The sequence below is a fragment of the Ambystoma mexicanum genome, chromosome 11 (assembly GCF_040938575.1).
Source record: "Ambystoma mexicanum isolate Mex_15411 chromosome 11, UKY_AmexF1_1, whole genome shotgun sequence".
Taxonomy (NCBI): Eukaryota; Metazoa; Chordata; class Amphibia; order Caudata; family Ambystomatidae; genus Ambystoma; species Ambystoma mexicanum.
The window spans coordinates 1,455,810,362-1,455,827,436 of NC_090934.1; the positions used below are offsets into that span (position 1 = coordinate 1,455,810,362).

At 48.5% G+C, this 17,075-nt stretch overlaps 1 protein-coding gene across 1 annotated transcript in view; it reads left to right on the forward strand.

Annotated features, from left to right (window-relative positions):
• Positions 1 to 17,075, forward strand: part of CALML4 (calmodulin like 4) — a 73,203-nt gene that overhangs the window by 34,298 nt on the left and 21,830 nt on the right. The gene's annotated exons all lie outside the window — the stretch shown is intronic.

Here is a 17,075-nt window from a genome sequence, read left to right on the forward strand (position 1 = left end):
TACTTTGCTATAACTAAACCTCTTCTTAACCATTTACAGCTTTCTTGGTATCTACCCCCAGCCTGTCTAAAATCCCCTTGTCAACATTATGCTGACCAACCCAGTCAATGGGCCTCATTACGAGGTGGGCGCAAAGGGATGCCGGGCACCGTTAAGGGCATTGGTGCCAGTAATCCCTTTGCGCCCTATTCCGAGGTCCCTTAGCGGGAGCCGCAAAGGGACCAGGGAGCAAATAACAGTACCGCAAATTGCGGTACTGTTATTAGCTCCCTCCCCATTCCCATTGAGCCCTATGGGGGCTCAAATGGGAATGGGGATTGCCTTTTTCGATGGGGACTTACGGGTCCCACAAAGGTCAGAATAGACTGGTAAGTCCCCGTTGAACCAGGCCGGTCTCGGTACCGGTATTGGAGGTAGTCATGGCACTAATAGCGCCATGACTACCTCCAACTTCGTAATGAGGCCCAATGACCTGATCATTACTTGTGCCATAAACCCCTGATTCGACTCCCCAACTGTTCAACATGCATCTACTCTCACAGCTACTTTCAAAATCATGGACAAACAAATGAGTGGCCCCACCAATTTGACCAGTCACAAATTGGATGCTATTTTGTTTTCTCCCAAACTGTTCTGTACTCATCAGACCATTCTACGCTTGCCATTTCGTCTAGAGCAAGCCTATACTTTCATTGTTACACGCCTTGTGCAGCGTCCCTGCTGAAAATGGCCTCTTCTGTTCCAGACTCTCCTTAGGTTAAAATTGGCTCGCAACTTTGCTGCAGTTCTGCCCTCTACTCTTTTTTTAATGAATTGGTCCTACTAGTAAAGCCTTGAGGACATTGAAGTGCAAATGGCATTACAAATGTTCATGTGGAAATTGCATTACATTAAAAGGGCAGATACCACACTAACAATGCCACCTGAAGGCAAACAAACTTCGTTGTGGAATGTAACACCTCTTACAAAAATCTCCAGATGAAATTGGTCTCAGCAGTTAGAAACCTGTCCTCCTTTAATGCCCCCTGCAGTGCTTTCTCTGGAAGCTTTGCAAAGATCTCAGCCCTTATCCCTTCCCATAGTCCTACGACAGAGGCTTTGCAAAGATCTGAGCCCTTATCCCTTCCCATAGTCGTACGATGGAGGCTTTGCAAAGATCTCAGCCCTTATCTCTTCCCATAGTCTTACGATGGAGGCCTTGCAAAGATCTCAGCCCGTATCCCTTCCCATAGTCTTACGATGGAGGCCTTGCATAGATCTCAGCCCTTATCCCTTCCCATAGTCTTACGATGGAGGCTTTGCAAAGATCTCAGCCCTTATCCCTTCCCATAGTCTTACGATGGAAGCTTTGCAAAGATCTCAACCCTTATCCCTTCTCATAGTCTTACGATGGAAGCTTTGCAAAGATCTCAGCCTTATCCTTTCCCATAGTCTTACGATGGAAGCTTTGCAAAGATCTCAGCCCTTATCGCTTCCCATAGTCTTACGACAGAGGCTTTGCAAAGATCTCAGCCTTTATCCCTTCCCATAGTCTTACGATGGAAGCTTTGCAAAGATCTCAACCCTTATGCCTTCCCATAGTCTTACGATGGAAGCTTTGCAAAGATCTCAGCCCTTATCCTTTCCCATAGTCTTACGATGGAAGCTTTGCAAAGATCTCAGCCCTTATCCCTTCCTGTAGTCTTTCATTGGCTTTCATATCACTTCTTTCCATGTTCTGCTTACTTTGGAAGTAGTATTTCGACATCTTCCTCTTTCCCTTGCCCTAGTGCTACTCTTCTTTCTTTGACACCCCTACCCATCGTACGGGGGGGCCAGCTGAGCCCTTAGGACACCCCATACCATCACTACCCAGTAAATGATCTCACACATCTTAACACACCAGCATACCTCTCATTTCGGCACTCTTGCTTCTCTTATGGTGGGCACTTACTCTCAATATAAAGCAGGCACTGCTGGTGCATTTTCTGAAGAAATAGTTCTGTATGCTCTAATTTTCAACAGTTTCTCTCTGGTTAGCCTCTGCTAAGCTTTGGAATTCCATGTTATGTTGCAGAATTCTCAATGCCGCAAATGCCATCATTTAATGGTTTCTTTGTGCTTGTATACTGTACTACTTTTATTATTATTACTGTATTTATTGAGCGCAGACCTAGCTTCAGGAAGCAATGGAGCTCTTTACAGAAGTAACAACAGAAGAGATATACAGCAGGGTTAGGATACAGAGGGGCACAGAGGAGGGATACAATTGTACAGGGTGGCAGAGAGGGGCAGGTGGCATCTAGTGAGTCAGGTGGAGTGAGGGGCAACGTGATGGCCTACGTGTCGAGGAGGAGAGACTGCTTGAAGAGGTGGGTCTTGAGTTATTTACTGAATTGTAGAAATGTGGGGGCCAGTCTGATGCCGATGGGGAAGAGGTTCCATAGTCTTGAGGCACAGGCAGAGAAAGCTTGTTTTCTGGTCCTTTCCTTTTTGCAGCGGCACATTTCTTTTATTTCTTTTTAAACATATTTTTATTTATGGTCTCAACAGTTACATTGGCACACAGTGAACACAGTTTACAATCGCATATACAACAATATCTTCGTTGAATGATTAGCAGTTGTCATTTAAATGGCTGTTTCGGTGTCTGAAAGCATATCACAAAGGTATGCCCTGAAGGGGCCCCAGGCCTACTCATGCTTGGTTGGGTCAGTACATACTGCTCCTCGCATTCGTTTATGTAGGTTAACTCACGCAGGAAAGTGTCCATGGTGGGGGCAGCCGGGCTCTTCCACGCTTTCAATATACATCTTTTAGCTATTACACATGACACATTGAACAGCCTTCTAAGTTTTTCGGAACATTTACCAATATCACCAAACAAATACTTTTGCGGGATCAAGTGTGGGGGGATCTGTGTGACTTCAGTTAACATATTTGCAACCCCTTCCCAGAACCGCGCCACAGCTGGACATTCCCGGTACATATGGTAGGAGCCCGCTGTCGGGGACCCACACTTGGGGCACCTGCCTGGGTCGTCAGGCGTAAATGTAGCTATCCTGGCGGGGGTATAGTGCAGCCTGTTTAGGATTTTAAACTGTATTTGTCGCAGACCCGCGTTAAGGGAGACTCTTTTCGTGAGCGTGCAGTATCTTGCCCACTTATCTTCTGGTATTGACATGTTCATGTCTGCCTCCCATTTCTCCTTCACCTGGCTCACCACACAGGAGTGAGTCTATCATCTTGTAAAGTCTGGAAATACCCAGCCCACCCTGTGTAGTGACCAGCTGTACGCACGGGTGGGAAGGGGGTTCATCTGGAAATGATGGCCAGCGTGTTTGATATGCGGATCTCATTCAGTAATACTGTAGTGTCCTGAGCTGCCCACCTCCCATGCCTCTCGTGAACACTGCAAGGGTCACAAACTTCCCATCTATGTACATGTCTCCCACCTTCATCTCCCTGTCAGGGTCCCAAGTTTCCGGTATGCCGGTGTCGAATGTGGGGGGGAGGTCGGGGTATCTCCACAGGGGAATGTCGGGGTTGTATGGGATCTCTATTTTCGTTTTTTTGTATATAGCTCCCCAGGCTTTCACCGTGCAGCTCACAGGATCAAATTCACAAGAATCTTTATGTCTGTTATTGAAAATCACTGACCTGATGTTGGTGGGCACAGTGGTGTATTCTTATATTCGCTTATGTGGGGAGTTGTCAAATTCATCGTACCAGTACTTTGCAAATTGTGCCTGACCCACCGTGTAATAAAGCTCAAAGTCTGGTGCAGCCATTCCCCCCTTTTCATATGGTTCTGTCATTCTTTCCCAACTGATTCTAGCCGTCTTCCCGTTCCAGAGAAAGGACAACACCATGGATCGAAGTCTAGAGAAGAACTCCCTCCCGGCCATATAGGGATATTTACAAATAAGTACAGCAATTTCGGAAGTACAATCATTTTAAGAATGGCAATTCTACCGTGTAATGAAATTGGGAGACGTCTCCAGATCTGCAGTTTGGTATTAAGTGTTTGCAGAGCCTGGTCATGATTATCAGTGTATAATGTGTGTTTATTGCAAGAGACCAGAACACTGAGGTATCTGATGTGGTGTTCAGACCACTTGAGGCCACACATCTGGGCTGGGCACTTTGTAGAAGGGGTGAGCGGGAACACTTCTGATTTTGCATTATTTACCGTATATCCCGAGAATTCTGCAAATTCGTTGATGTCTGTCATGATGGGGACAATGTTTTTATCAGGTTCTCGAACATAGAGTAACGTGTCATCCGCGTATAATGATATTATTTGGGTGGCTCCCTTCAGCGTTATGCCCCTGTTGTCATGTCTCAACCGTATCGCCGCCGCCATGGGTTCAATTGTGAGGGCAAAGAGGATAGGGGAAAGGGGCATCCCTGCCTGGTGCCCCTGCCCAGCTCAAACAATTTAGACATAGTTCTATTCGTACATACGTTCGCACATGGAGCTGTGGAAAGCAGTTTGACATATTGGATGAAATACGGGCCCACCCCAAATGCCTCCAACACCAGAAAAAGATATTCCCAGGAAACCGAATCAAACGCTTTTTCGGCGTCCAGGGATATCGCCACTGCTTGTTTAGTCGGGTTGATCTGTGACATTATGCCGAATAGCCTGCGCAAGTTTAAGGCAGTGTACCTTTGGGGAATAAACCCGCTTTGATCCGTGTGTACTAATGTTGGCTTTACGGGTAGCAAACGGTTTGCCAGCACTTTCGCAAAGATCTTTGCGTCCACATTTATCAGGGAGAGGGGTCTATAGGATGACATATCCTGTGGCGGGCGTCGGGGTTTGGGCAGCACCGTGATTATGGCCTCGCGCATTGATTGTGGCAAAGTTTGTTTACCCAGAGCCTCCCTCCACACCTCCAGCAATACCGGGACTAATTCTTCCTGGAATTCCTTATAGAATTCCGCTCCCAGGCAGTCTGAGCCCGCGCCTTGCCAGATGCGAGCCCCTTGATCGCCTCGGTGAGCTCCTCTGCCGTGACAGGCTGCTCCAATATTAGCCTATTTTCTTATGTGAGTTTAGGGAGATCCAATGTGGAAAGATACGTTTTAATCTCATCAGGGGATTTCCTATCCTTATTCGCGTATAGTGTTTTGTAAAATGCTACAAATTCATCGTTTATTCCCTGTTCACTTGTTATTGTCACATCTTGTGACGTGTGTATCGATGCAATCAGGGCCACATGTTTTTCCTGTTTAACCAGATTGGCCAGCATTTTCCCTGCTTTATTCCCCTCCCTGTATCTACGAGCCCTGGGAGGGGCTGCTATATAATGTACTTCCCTCACTGCCAGTCTGTCAAATTCCCTAAGAGATTTATGTATTTCAGCCAGGGTGTCTCCACCAGGTGTCCGGCCGTAAGCCTCCTCCAGTACGTTCAGTTCCCGTCCCCCCACCCTCTCCAGGTCCCGACGTACCTCCCTTAGAAGACCCGTTGTTTGACATCAGTGCCCCTCTCGCCCACACCTTAAATGTTTCCCAGACTGTCAAAATGTGGTCAACAGATCCAATGTTGTCTACAAAGAAATTGGTGATTTCTGTGTGTAAGCTTTCCGCTACGTTTGGGTCTTTTAATATGCCACTAGGTATTCTCCATCTCCTAGCCAGCTTAGGGGCTTCTCTCAAAGTGATTTCCAGTGTCACCGGGGAATGATCAGATAGTGTGCGAGGAAGGATTTCGCAACTCTGTAGGGCGTGTGTTGTATTTGAGGGGACAAACCAATAGTCTATCCGTGACTCGCTATCATGTACGGAGGAATAGAACGTGTAACACTTGCTTGTTGGGTGAAGCACTCTCCAGGCATCCAGCATGGATAGCTGTTGTATGATCTGCTTCAAAGCCAGCGCCGTCCTAGACGGTGGCCGTGGTGTCTTGGCGGACCTGTCCAGAGCCTGGTCAAGCACCACGTTGAAGTCACCTCCCCATAGTATGGTTGCCACTTCATGTTTAACAAGGATTTCAAGTATGTGTAAGTAGAAATCTGGATAGTCAAGGTTGGGGCCATAGGTATTTACCAGGGTCGTATGTTCTCCCGCAATTTCCCCCCAAACCATCACATATCTGCCCATTGGGTCTACAAGGTGGCCTTTGTCAATAAATCCTAATAATTTATGAATTAGGATTCTTACCCCTCTGGACTGCGAAGAATAATTCGCGTAATAGCGCTGCTTGCCCCATCTCGCCAGTATTTTCTCATTAACCAAGCCCTGTGTATGTGTTTCCTGTAGCATTAAAATGTGGGGCCCGTGTCTGGTGACGTAATTGCCAACCTTTCTGGCCTTCATTGGATTGTTTAGGCCTCGAACATTCCATGTCATTAGTTTAACCTTCAACCCATCACCCATTTCCTACATATATGCATTGTATTATATTGTGACAACCATAGGTGCAGGTGCGATCAGAACTGGAGGGGCACCTGCATCTGTGAGACCTTTTTCCAACAACCTCCAAATGCGCAAACTCTCCTCCCAGACTTAAACCCGTCCGGGTGGTGATCACAACAAGGAAACTTCCCCTTCCGCCCTTTCCCACCCCCCGCCCACATCATCTGCCCCAACTTGATGATGGACCCAATTAACTGATTGGAACGTTCCTGAGGGTGCTTCGTCGCAAAGCAATGCCCAGCCGTCTGGCCGCCCATGCAGGAGACTCTACGGCCCGATTACATCAGATCTTGGTCCAGTTTAGCTGTGTCGACTGTACAGAAAAGAGAGCATGTCCCCGCTGCAAAGGGGGCATGACTCATCCATCTACCGGGTCGCCTCTGCCTTCACCCGGGCCGGGTCTTGCATTTGGGTTTCTTGTGCGATCCCTGGGGGGGCAGTGGAATGGAGGCCTCATCGTACACCAGTGCCTCTGTAAGGTTTTCAAAAAAATGGGCCCTACCCCCATGTTGAATTCTTATTTTCGCAGGGAAAATCAGGGCATAGGGTGTATTACGGAGTCGTAACTGTTTCTTAACTGTCTCGTAGGATCTGCGTTGTGCTTGTATGTTCGCGGAAAAGTCCGGATATATATGTATCCTGTTATCTTCATAGTGTATTGTCCCCTTTACTCTTGCCAGCCGGAGAATCGCATCTCTGTCCCTATAGTTCAGGAGATGTGCAATAATGGTTTGGGGCGGAGCGCCTGGCTTGGGAGCTGGTGCAAGGGTACGGTGGGCTCTTTCAACGAGGAAATGATTCAACAGGGAGTCTTCCCCCAATACAGATTTCAGTAGTTCTTCCACCCTCCTCTCCATGGAGCCTTTGCCAAACGACTCCGCCACCCCAACAATGCGAATATTGTTCCTACGGGACCTGGATTCGAGATCCTCGCACTTGTTCTGTATCTTGCGGAGCTCCGTCTGGAGTAGGGCTATATCACGACCATGCTGTCCAAGCACGTCTTCATTTACGCCTATCCTGTTTTCTGCTTCCGAGATACGTGCACTTTCCTTTTCCACCCGCGCTTTCAAGGAACCAATCGTCGCCACTATATCATCTAATTTCACGTTAACAGCCAGGAACCCATTTTGCACGATTGTTGCCAGACGATCCAGAGGATCTGTGTCTCGGACTTCAGGTGTTTGTGGTGCCTCTCCTGATGCCTCCTGTTGCTGGGAGCTGGTATAGGAATCCATTGGGCCGGTCTTTCTTCCCCCTACAGCTTTCTTCTCAGTACGGCCCATTAGGCAACGTTGTCACTTTTGGAGTGGATTGTGCTCTCCCACGTGTGTATGTTACTGGCTTCCAATATCTGATCGCAGCGGCTGTGCTATATGTTGGTGGCACAGCCCGCACCCCGCTCACAGGCTCGGGACATACCGCAATGCAGATGCGGGGGTAGGTACTGCCCCACTCCAGGTGCACACTCTCACCCCCAGGGGTGTGTTTGTTGGACCTCTGCAGTCTTCGTATGGGCCCAGAACGTGCTAAAGGTGTATGTTGACAGAGCGGGCCCCGTGCAACCCCCCGCTGTCTCAAGAGGTCCCAGCGCCCGGCCAGCAACGTCGCCCCTCTCCTTTCTCCAAGGGGGGGGTCCAGGAGCACTTCAATCGCGCAGCTATCAGTCCAACTGCTGTGTTCCTCAGCCGGATTTTACACAAAGCCACTGACCCCCACGCGTCCGTCTTCAGCAGAGGAGTTCAGTGGGTATAAGGGAAGGTGTCTGTCCGCTTTCTGGGCCTTACTGGCTGAGGCATATCGCAGCGCACACAGGGGCACGGGTTCGGTCTCCTCGCAGGGATAATTTAGCACAGTGACTTCAACAGGCAACCGGGCTTTGTCTCCCGTCCCGCGGCACACCACAGTCCTCCCTGGGGCCACAGTAGCAAGCAATATGTGTTCCCGGAGGCACTGGGGGCAGGATGTATCACTTCAGAAGTGACTCTCAATGTCGGGTTGCGCTCCCTCTCGCAGCGCTCCCCCAATCTTCACCGGTGCCGTGGCGGCAGGCTACTTCTATAACAGGGCTTCGCCCACAGTTCTGTAGCATTCGTCCCCACGCACGTGTCCCAGATATATTGTGCACGGAGGTACTGGCCCCTGGCGTCTCTCCCCGCCACGCGGTCCACTTACTTCACCAGCATTGTCTGAGCTGGACTTAGCCGTGGGGGGGACCAGGATCCGAGGTGGCACACGCTGCCGTCACGGCGTGTCCTCGACAGGATTTTCTAGCAGCCCGGAGCCTGGTGTGGGAAGGTCTGGATTCTGTCTTCGCACAGGCGGAGGGAAGCAAAAGCGGAGCGACGTCGCCCTCCGGCAGCGCTTGTGTGTTGGCGGGCTGCCCCTCCCCCACCTGGCCGAACCGCTGTTGCGAGCCCCGGGCTCGAGTGGGGAACTCCTGGAACTCACAGGCGGTCACGCCACAGACCTGCAGATGCTGCAGTTGCACATACAGATATCTCCGCCGTTCGGCGGTCCACGCGCTCCGTCTTAACATGGTGCCTTCCGCAGACCCTCCCCCGCAATATTCTGTAACTGCACGTCGGCAAACGCAAATCTGGAAGGATTTACAAATAAAAGGATTTCAATCGAGCCGGAGTTCTTCACCTAGGCGGCCATCTTAGCTGTGCGCAACAGCGCTCCCCTGCAGCAGCAGATTTCAAGTCTGCACGTGTCAGGCTTTTGGTGGTGCACTGTCCGCTACTTCACAGAATCCTCTGGCTTCCTGCAACCTCTCTGTGCGCAACTCAACCTGGCCAGTAAAACCATATTGATCCTGGTCCCAGGCCATGATAACCTCAGGCTGGACACCAAAGCCTGCAGTGCGGTCATCCTGATTTTGCTCGATCTTTCATAGCATTCAATGTTTTTGACCGTGCCACTGTATTGTTGTGCTCCATTCCAGATGGCTGCACATAAGGGGTCTTCATCTCTTCATTTCCTTCCTCTGTTGTTCTTCTTAGATGTGCAGTCCTACAGGGCTCTTCATGGTCTTCCTGCTTCTTCAAACACTACCCGTGGAAACTTTGGATATACTAACATCTCGATCAGGAACTGGGGAGTACCCCTATTGTAATGTCCACATCTGGACTGCACCTGTGGAGTGTGGTGCTGCACTGGATTTTTATTTTTACATTTTTTTTATATTTTTTATTTTTGTGTAATCCAATAGGATTTTTGCAAAAGAAGTGGAGAAAACGATCCAAGTATTCACAGAGTCTCTTAGAGGGGCTCCTGCCAGAAGAAGAGGGGCAGTCAGGTTAAGTCTAGTTGCTGGCTTTGTCTTTGGAAGTCAAGGCATTGTTGCAAAAGTATGCTGAAGGATTTTTACTAGTGCTGTTTGACAGGCAGCTCTGTCTCCGCCTATCATTCCGTGCTAATGTGCCACCACTGTTTTTCTTTGTTTAAGATAAGCAGATCTAATCATCTGGTTTTTTGGACAAAACAAGAGCAGATGGCAGATTGTCTCTTTTTCTCTGCCATAGAGGCGGCACTCGCTGGTCGCGGAGAGACCTCGTATTGCCAAAATTTCATTTGTTTCCAACAGGTTCAATCTGGCCCTTGGAAGATAGTTGCGTACCGGTCTGCTTGGAAATTTGGCAATGTAGCCTTGTAGCTCATTGAGTTTTAGTGTAGTTTGTGGTAGGTGTGCAGTAAGTTTGTTTGCAGCTGCTGCATCTAGGGTCGTAGACCAGTCGAGGGTTTTGAGTTTTTGGATTACTCTGACCAGATTTGTGATTAGGTCTTCTTCACTGCAGACGATGGAGTTCAATAGGGACTTATTGTCGTTCTTCCAGGAAGATAGCATTTTGACAGTTCCTCTTGCATTTCTGTTCCTATCAATGCGTATATTGATTGGGTGCTTTGGGTCAGGCATTTCTGTTATAGGAGCAGTGAGTTGGCGTTTATTGTTCCCAGTAAGGACAGAAGGCTTAGTTCTCGCCGGATTAGGGACATCAATGTAGACTTGGGCAGAGACAAAACTGTCCTCCAGAAGTGTGCTTCCAACCTCGGCTAGACCTTTTTTGGTATTAGAGGCATTGCCTCGGCTCCGTAAGTAATGGTTGGGACAACTTTCATCTTGTAAAATTGAATTGCCGTGATGGTTGAAAATCGCCCAAATTTCAGGTCGATTGCCTTTCCTTGGGCAGCCAACCTTTTTATTTTGGAATCAAGATTTTCCTGCATCAAGATTTCTTGTTTGGAACTGTCGAAGGTTATGCCAAGATATTTGAACTCTAGCTTTCTCTATCTCGCTCTCTTTGAGGTACCACCGTAGTTTTTCAGTTTTTTCCGGGGTGTTTTCCAAAATCATTATTTTTGTTTTGTCTTTGTTGATTTTCAGGTTATTTTCTGCGGTATAGCCCCGTAAGTTGTTAAGCTGCCTCTGGAGCCCTATTGGGGTCTGATCAAAGAGGATGAGGTCATCCGCGTACAAGAGTCGACTGATTTTGGGTGGAAACGCTCTGGTGAAGTCCTCTGTTTCCTTGTAGTCGCCCATATAGACTAGAAAAAGAGCCGGTGCAAGGGGACATCCTTGTTTGACTCCTCTTCCAGTGGGGATTTCTGCAGAGAGACTCCCTTGTTGGGTTAAACGCACTAAAAGTGTTGTGCCAGTGTTTAGGGCTTTTATAGGCGAGAGAATCTCGTTCGGGGCAGTTCCACTCTGCTAGTTTTGACCAGAGTCATGTTCTGTCGACCAGGTCGAATGCTTGCTTTAAGTCGATGAAGGCCACGAATATTCTTGGTCTTCCCTTGAGGACCTTGCTTTTTAGGGTACTCATTGCTAGGATGTTAGCTGTTGTGCCTGCATTTTCTTTTAATCCTGACTGAAAGATGTCATTACATGGTGCGCTTTTTGCCCAGTCCTGGAATCTTTTCAATAGTAAAGCTCCAAAGACTTTCCCAATACAGTCTAAAAGCGCTATTGGGTGGTAGTTTGATGGGTCGCTGGTATTTCCCTTCTTATAAATTGGCACGATAATTGCCTCCGTCCATGATGGTGGGATGGATTTCTGTTCCGCACATCTCGTGAAGATTTTTCTTAAGAGAATTACCCATTCCGTTGGATGGTTTTTAAGATCCATGTTGGTTATACCATAGGGCCCAGCAGCTCGAGAGTTTTTTTGTTTTTTGAGGTGGTCATTGAGTTAACCATGCCAAGGGGGTGGTGTCCCTGGTTGGTGCGGTCAGCTGCTATGGAGGTTTGAAAAGCAGCGTAAAGTGGTTGATCCATATTGGTTCACCAATACTGTTCAAAATCAAGTTCTTCCTCGTGGGCGTTGTAGTTCTTAGTAGTGACCAGAAGTCTCTGGCTTTGTTGCCACAGATTGCTTTCAAAATGTTTTCAGAGCCACTCTGGTATAGTTGAAAACAATGGTTTCTCACCCAATTCCGATAGGTTTTTGTAGCTGCCAGTATTTTTATTTCCGCTTGTTCGGGGACCATGGTCTTAGCGTTTCTCTTTGTTTTTTGAAGTTCTCATCTTTTGGCTGCTAGCTGAACATCGTATGAGTGGGGGTGAGGAACAGAGGCTTTTCGTTTCATTGAGCCTTTAGAGGTATAGGGTAGGAGTAGGGACACATAGTCAGGTTTGTTTTTTCTTTCAGGACTACCGCTATTTGTATATCTCCCGGTCAGTTCTCTGAGTCCGCTGTAAGTTTTAAACAATTTCCCTGGTTGTTTGGTTCCACCCGGAGAGACGTAGCTGGCGTCTTATCGAAATTGTTCGACCAAGTTTTTATTAACTGGTTATGGTCGCTTACCGCCATGCTGCGAACCTCGAATGACGTAATCATTTGTAGGAGTGGTCGGATACATAGATGTAATCTATGGTGCGCCGCAGATCACCCTGCTCCTAGGTCGGGAGGCAATTTTTGTTTTCAAACGCAAGATCGAGGTTGAGCATGTTTCTTGAGGACATTAACTTAGACCATGATTGGCCTCTCTGAGTGGTCGTTCTGGGTTTGTTTATTTTCCCCTTGTTGTCGTAGGTCGTTTGGCACGACGCATTCAAGTCGCCGCAGATTATGAAAAAGGACACCTGCTCAGTAACTTGGATACCGTCAATCGCTTTTTCCAGCATGACAAGGTAGACTCGTGCTTCTATGGCGCTGGATTCCAGTAGGTGTTGAAAATTGCAATAGGTGTGTGAAAAGTTGTGTTAGAGGCTGTCGTCGTCTGTACCCAGTCTAGAAGAACTGTCAACAGTGATAGTTTCAACTGCAGGTTTTCTTTTATCGTGAGGCCTTGACCGTTGCGGCACACAGTGAGCAGGCCTGATGAAGGGCGGCCTAGTAGGCCTTTTCTTGCTGGTGCCAAGACAAGGTTGTATCCGTCCAAGACTGGTTTGTCTAAGAGCCAAGTTTCTTGGAGACAGATGATGTCAAAAGAGGCCAGGTTTGCATCTCCCGGGGCAGTCAAGTGAAGATGGCCTCTCGTGTTCCAAGAGCATAATTCTAGATCATTTGAAGATGGGTCGGCTGACGAGTCGTCACTTTCGTCGAATTGCCGACCAGCGTGTTGCTATTTCTTGTGGCTTAGTGCCAAGGCCTTTGGCAGCCAAGACCATATGCCTTGTTGGGTCTGTCCTTTGTCTCCCGATTTCTCAGGTGCCCTTACAGCCTCCATTGTCTGGTTTGGGGAACTTTGTGTTTCGGAGGTTCGGGCGATCTCCTTTCGGCTTGGACGGCCTGCGTGTTTCTTGGCCTCTGGTTCAGGATGTTTAATCTGGTTTGTAGTTCCTTCACAGCGGTCCGAATGTGGTGTTCGTTGAGCGTTAATTTTCATTTGGGATGTAGAGTGAGTTTTGAGTTCTCTTCTCTCTTTCGTTCGAAGTTCTTCTTTGTTTCTCTTGAGAGTGACATTTTCCTCCCGTTGGTTATAGTTCTGGGAGTATTTGGAGGATGTATTCGGGCGTGGTGACCTATTTTGGATGTTCTGGGGTTCCGGCGATCGAGGGCCCTGGTTTATGGTTATCGGTTCCGTAAGTATACATCCCACTTTTAGGAGCTTGTGGGACTCTTGCCTTATTCAGGTTTTCACCCTCGTTGATTGGATATACAAGTGGGTCTTTGCTCTTCGTTGACTGTTGCTTGGGTCCATGATCTTCAAGTCATCTGATTTGATCCGTCCAAGGGCTGGAATAAGGCTGAATAGAGTTAGGACTCCTCTTCTGTTGAGGATGATTTCATCATAGTTTTCTGAGCTCTGTTCGAGTTTTAATGCCCATGTGAGTTTCTCTGTACTACCAGGCGTCACGTGGTAGGTCTCAGTTCTGGATTTGTAGCAGAAGGTTTGGTGTTTGAGTTTATCTGGAGTGCTTTTTTCGTTTTTTCTCGTCTGCTTGCTGTTTCTGGGTGATTTTCCTCCATGAGGCTTCCTGACATTCTGATTGTAATCGGAGTGCTTTCGGGACTGTGGAGTCTTGTGCGGCGATGGAGACAAGTTTTTCCTAGGTAGAAAAGATACTTGTCTGGTCGCAGAATGATCATTTGATTTCTCTTTAATCTCTTGGTGTAGTTTGATCCGTCGGTCCTCCAACGTGAGGAAAGGAGAGGCTTGATCCTCAGTTTCTTCTGCACTCAGGTTTGTCGCTTGAGTTGTGGTTGCGTTTCGGTCTTCAGTTTCCTCCTGTTTCCGACTCGTTGAGGGGAGTGCCGAGTCAATCTCAGTGTGTTGGCTTGTATTCATCAGGTGGTTTGAGGCTAGGAAATCTGCTGTTGTTTTAGGTGATTTGTGAAGACACTTGGGTTTGGGGATCTGTAGAATGAGTTCACATTATTTGGGTGGTTTGCACAGCACCTGGGCTTTGGAGAATGTGTTTCTGTCCGTGAGGTATGTGTTGCCTTAGATGGAGGATTGAGGTTCTCCACCGGGCTGTCTTTTGTTGATGAAAAAATTGAATAGGCTCAGTCCTATCTCTCATTGGCCGGTTTGGGGCACTTTTGTGGGGATGGCTGTCGACGATAAGGATGACATCACAGGTCTCGGCCCTACGGTTTTCTGTAGAGCTCTGGGTAATAGAGTCTGCACCAGTGGGTATGGCTTTCACTGGTGTGGTAGTCAAAATGTTGGTTTTGTTTGACTTGGTAGCAATGTCTGGGTTAGCGTAGGCGTTTGTCAGAGGTGGCAGCTCTTCTTCTCGTTGAGGTATGTTTCTAAGCAGATGATTCAGGTTTGTGTTGGTCATCTTTAAACATTCATCCAGTGCAGTGATGTATCCTTCCAGATAAATTAGTTTTGTGTGCATCATTGCTTGGATGGTTGTGTGGTCTTTCAAATTCTCGTTTATGGATTTGTATAACTTGGTTAACGGTGCCAAGGCGATGGTGACCGCTGACATGATAGATAGAATGTCTATTTGTTTCGTGGGTGTCTCCTTTGGTGTTCCTAAAGATTGCATATGGTTTTTGGTTGGTGAAATGGGGTAGTGGCTTTCTTGGACCAGATGCTTTCGGACTGGGAGTCCGTGGAAGGAGTCTCACAAGCTTTGCCGTTCGTAGTCTAGGCTTAATTTTCGGTTAAATATTTCTCTGGGATCACCAGCCTGGTGTTTTCCTCTAGAAGGCCGGGGAATGTTTTCCCTGGATCTTGAAGCCTGGCAGCCTGGAGGCAGTGTTTTCGGGGATGTGATTTCTCCTTCTGGGTCCTTTTCCGAGGCTCGGGACTCCTTTGTGGGTACATTTAATTCAGATTCGGGCTCTGGTATGGTTGTATTTTCGCAAACCGGGAGAGCTGAAGGAACCAGTTTCTCCCTGCTTTGTAGTTCTGACTGAGGTGGTGTTTTTGGTGGCACTGAGACCTCCCCTTGGTCGAGTCGGGGTGGTGTCAGTGTTCTAGGGGAGGGGCAAGTAGTAGCACTGTGGCCAGAGGGGTCACACTGGTTTGTGGAGGGGGTGTTGACACTCTTATCTTCCTCCATTTCGTGCGGTGGAGGCTCCATCCCTTGACAATTGCGGTGCGGTATGGTGGTTTTGGGTGAGTTCTCGCCAGTTTGATCCGTTTTTCTGGGCTTGTGTGGTGGTTGACAGACCTTTACCACCTCAAGAATGTCTGCGTCTGAGTTTTTCCCGACTGCCTGAAGACAGGGAAGTGAATGAGTTGAAGAAATCAGTCATAAAACTTAGGGCTGAGGGATTGCCAGAATCTAGCTTCCAGATCTTTTTGCTGGGTTTCGTCCAGCCAGTTTTAAGTGCCGTAAGCTCCTGTGCAGCACTCAGTCTCTATCTGCTGGTTTTTGAATTCGCTTTCACTTCGTATTGGCGCTTTTTCCCTTTTGTTGGGGAGACAGTCTGGTTCCAATGGCGCTTCTTACTTTATGAGTTCATTTATTTTGGTTTTCCTCTAAGTCGTGCTGTTGCAGGGTGGCAGCCCCATTTGGTGAAAGCGTTCTTGGAGAATTTCGATCTTCAAGGGAGATTGATGAATCACAGGACGGAGGTACTGAGCCTTTTTTTTCCGGATCTGCATGTATTGTTGCGGTGATCTTAAAGTTTTGGGGGATGCTGATCATTCGGTTTTCTTGACTTGTCTCTGCTTGAGAAGGCGCGGCTCTGTTCTTTTCTGTGACTGGTGGAGACTTGGGGTTTTTCCTGCCCGTAGGTAAGTCCTTCTTCTTACCACACTTGGGCAGAGCCAAGATCTGCGAGGAGCCGGGCATCGGTGATGTGCTTGGTGGGTTGGTGATTGTTTTTTTTTGGAGCTCCTGCTCCCTCACTGCGAGTGGAGGAGCACTGTTGGAGAGGTCGGGTGGATCACTGGCTCCTGCGTCAGCCAGGCATGCTTCGCCTGCCTCAGGCATCCCCCGATCCCTCCCCTCCAGCTCGGGCCGTTCAGCCCTCCCTCCAGAGGAAGCTGGCGGCTGGGCCAAGAGGGACTGGGCAACCACCCAACAGAGTCGGCGCGGGCCGTCCGAGTCCTCAACACCCTGTACGGTGGGGGGCCAGGCCCAGCTTCTTCGGTGGTTTGTCCACTCCAGGGCCCGCTGGTGTGGCCCCTTCAAAGATAAGGAAAATAGCTAGCGTTGTTTCTTCTTCTTCTTCTTCTTCTTCTTCTTCTTCTTCTTCTTCCCCGAGTTTCTGGGTCCTTTATCGAGGTTGTTGCAGATGTGTCCTGTCCACATTTTTGGTTGGTTTTGGTTTATGAATTAGGATTCCCAGGAAACCGAATCAAACGCTTTTTCGGCGTCCAGGGATATCGCCACTGCTTGTTTAGTCGGGTTGATCTGTGACATTATGCCGAATAGCCTGCGCAAGTTTAAGGCAGTGTACCTTTGGGGAATAAACCCGCTTTGATCCGTGTGTACTAATGTTGGCTTTACGGGTAGCAAACGGTTTGCCAGCACTTTCGCAAAGATCTTTGCGTCCACATTTATCAGGGAGAGGGGTCTATAGGATGACATATCCTGTGGCGGGCGTCGGGGTTTGGGCAGCACCGTGATTATGGCCTCGCGCATTGATTGTGGCAAAGTTTGTTTACCCAGAGCCTCCCCCCACACCTCCAGCAATACCGGGACTAATTCTTCCTGGAATTCCTTATAGAATTCCGCTCCCAGGCAGTCTGAGCCCGCGCCTTGCCAGATGCGAGCCCCTTGATCGCCTCGGTGAGCTCCTCTGCCGTGACAGGCT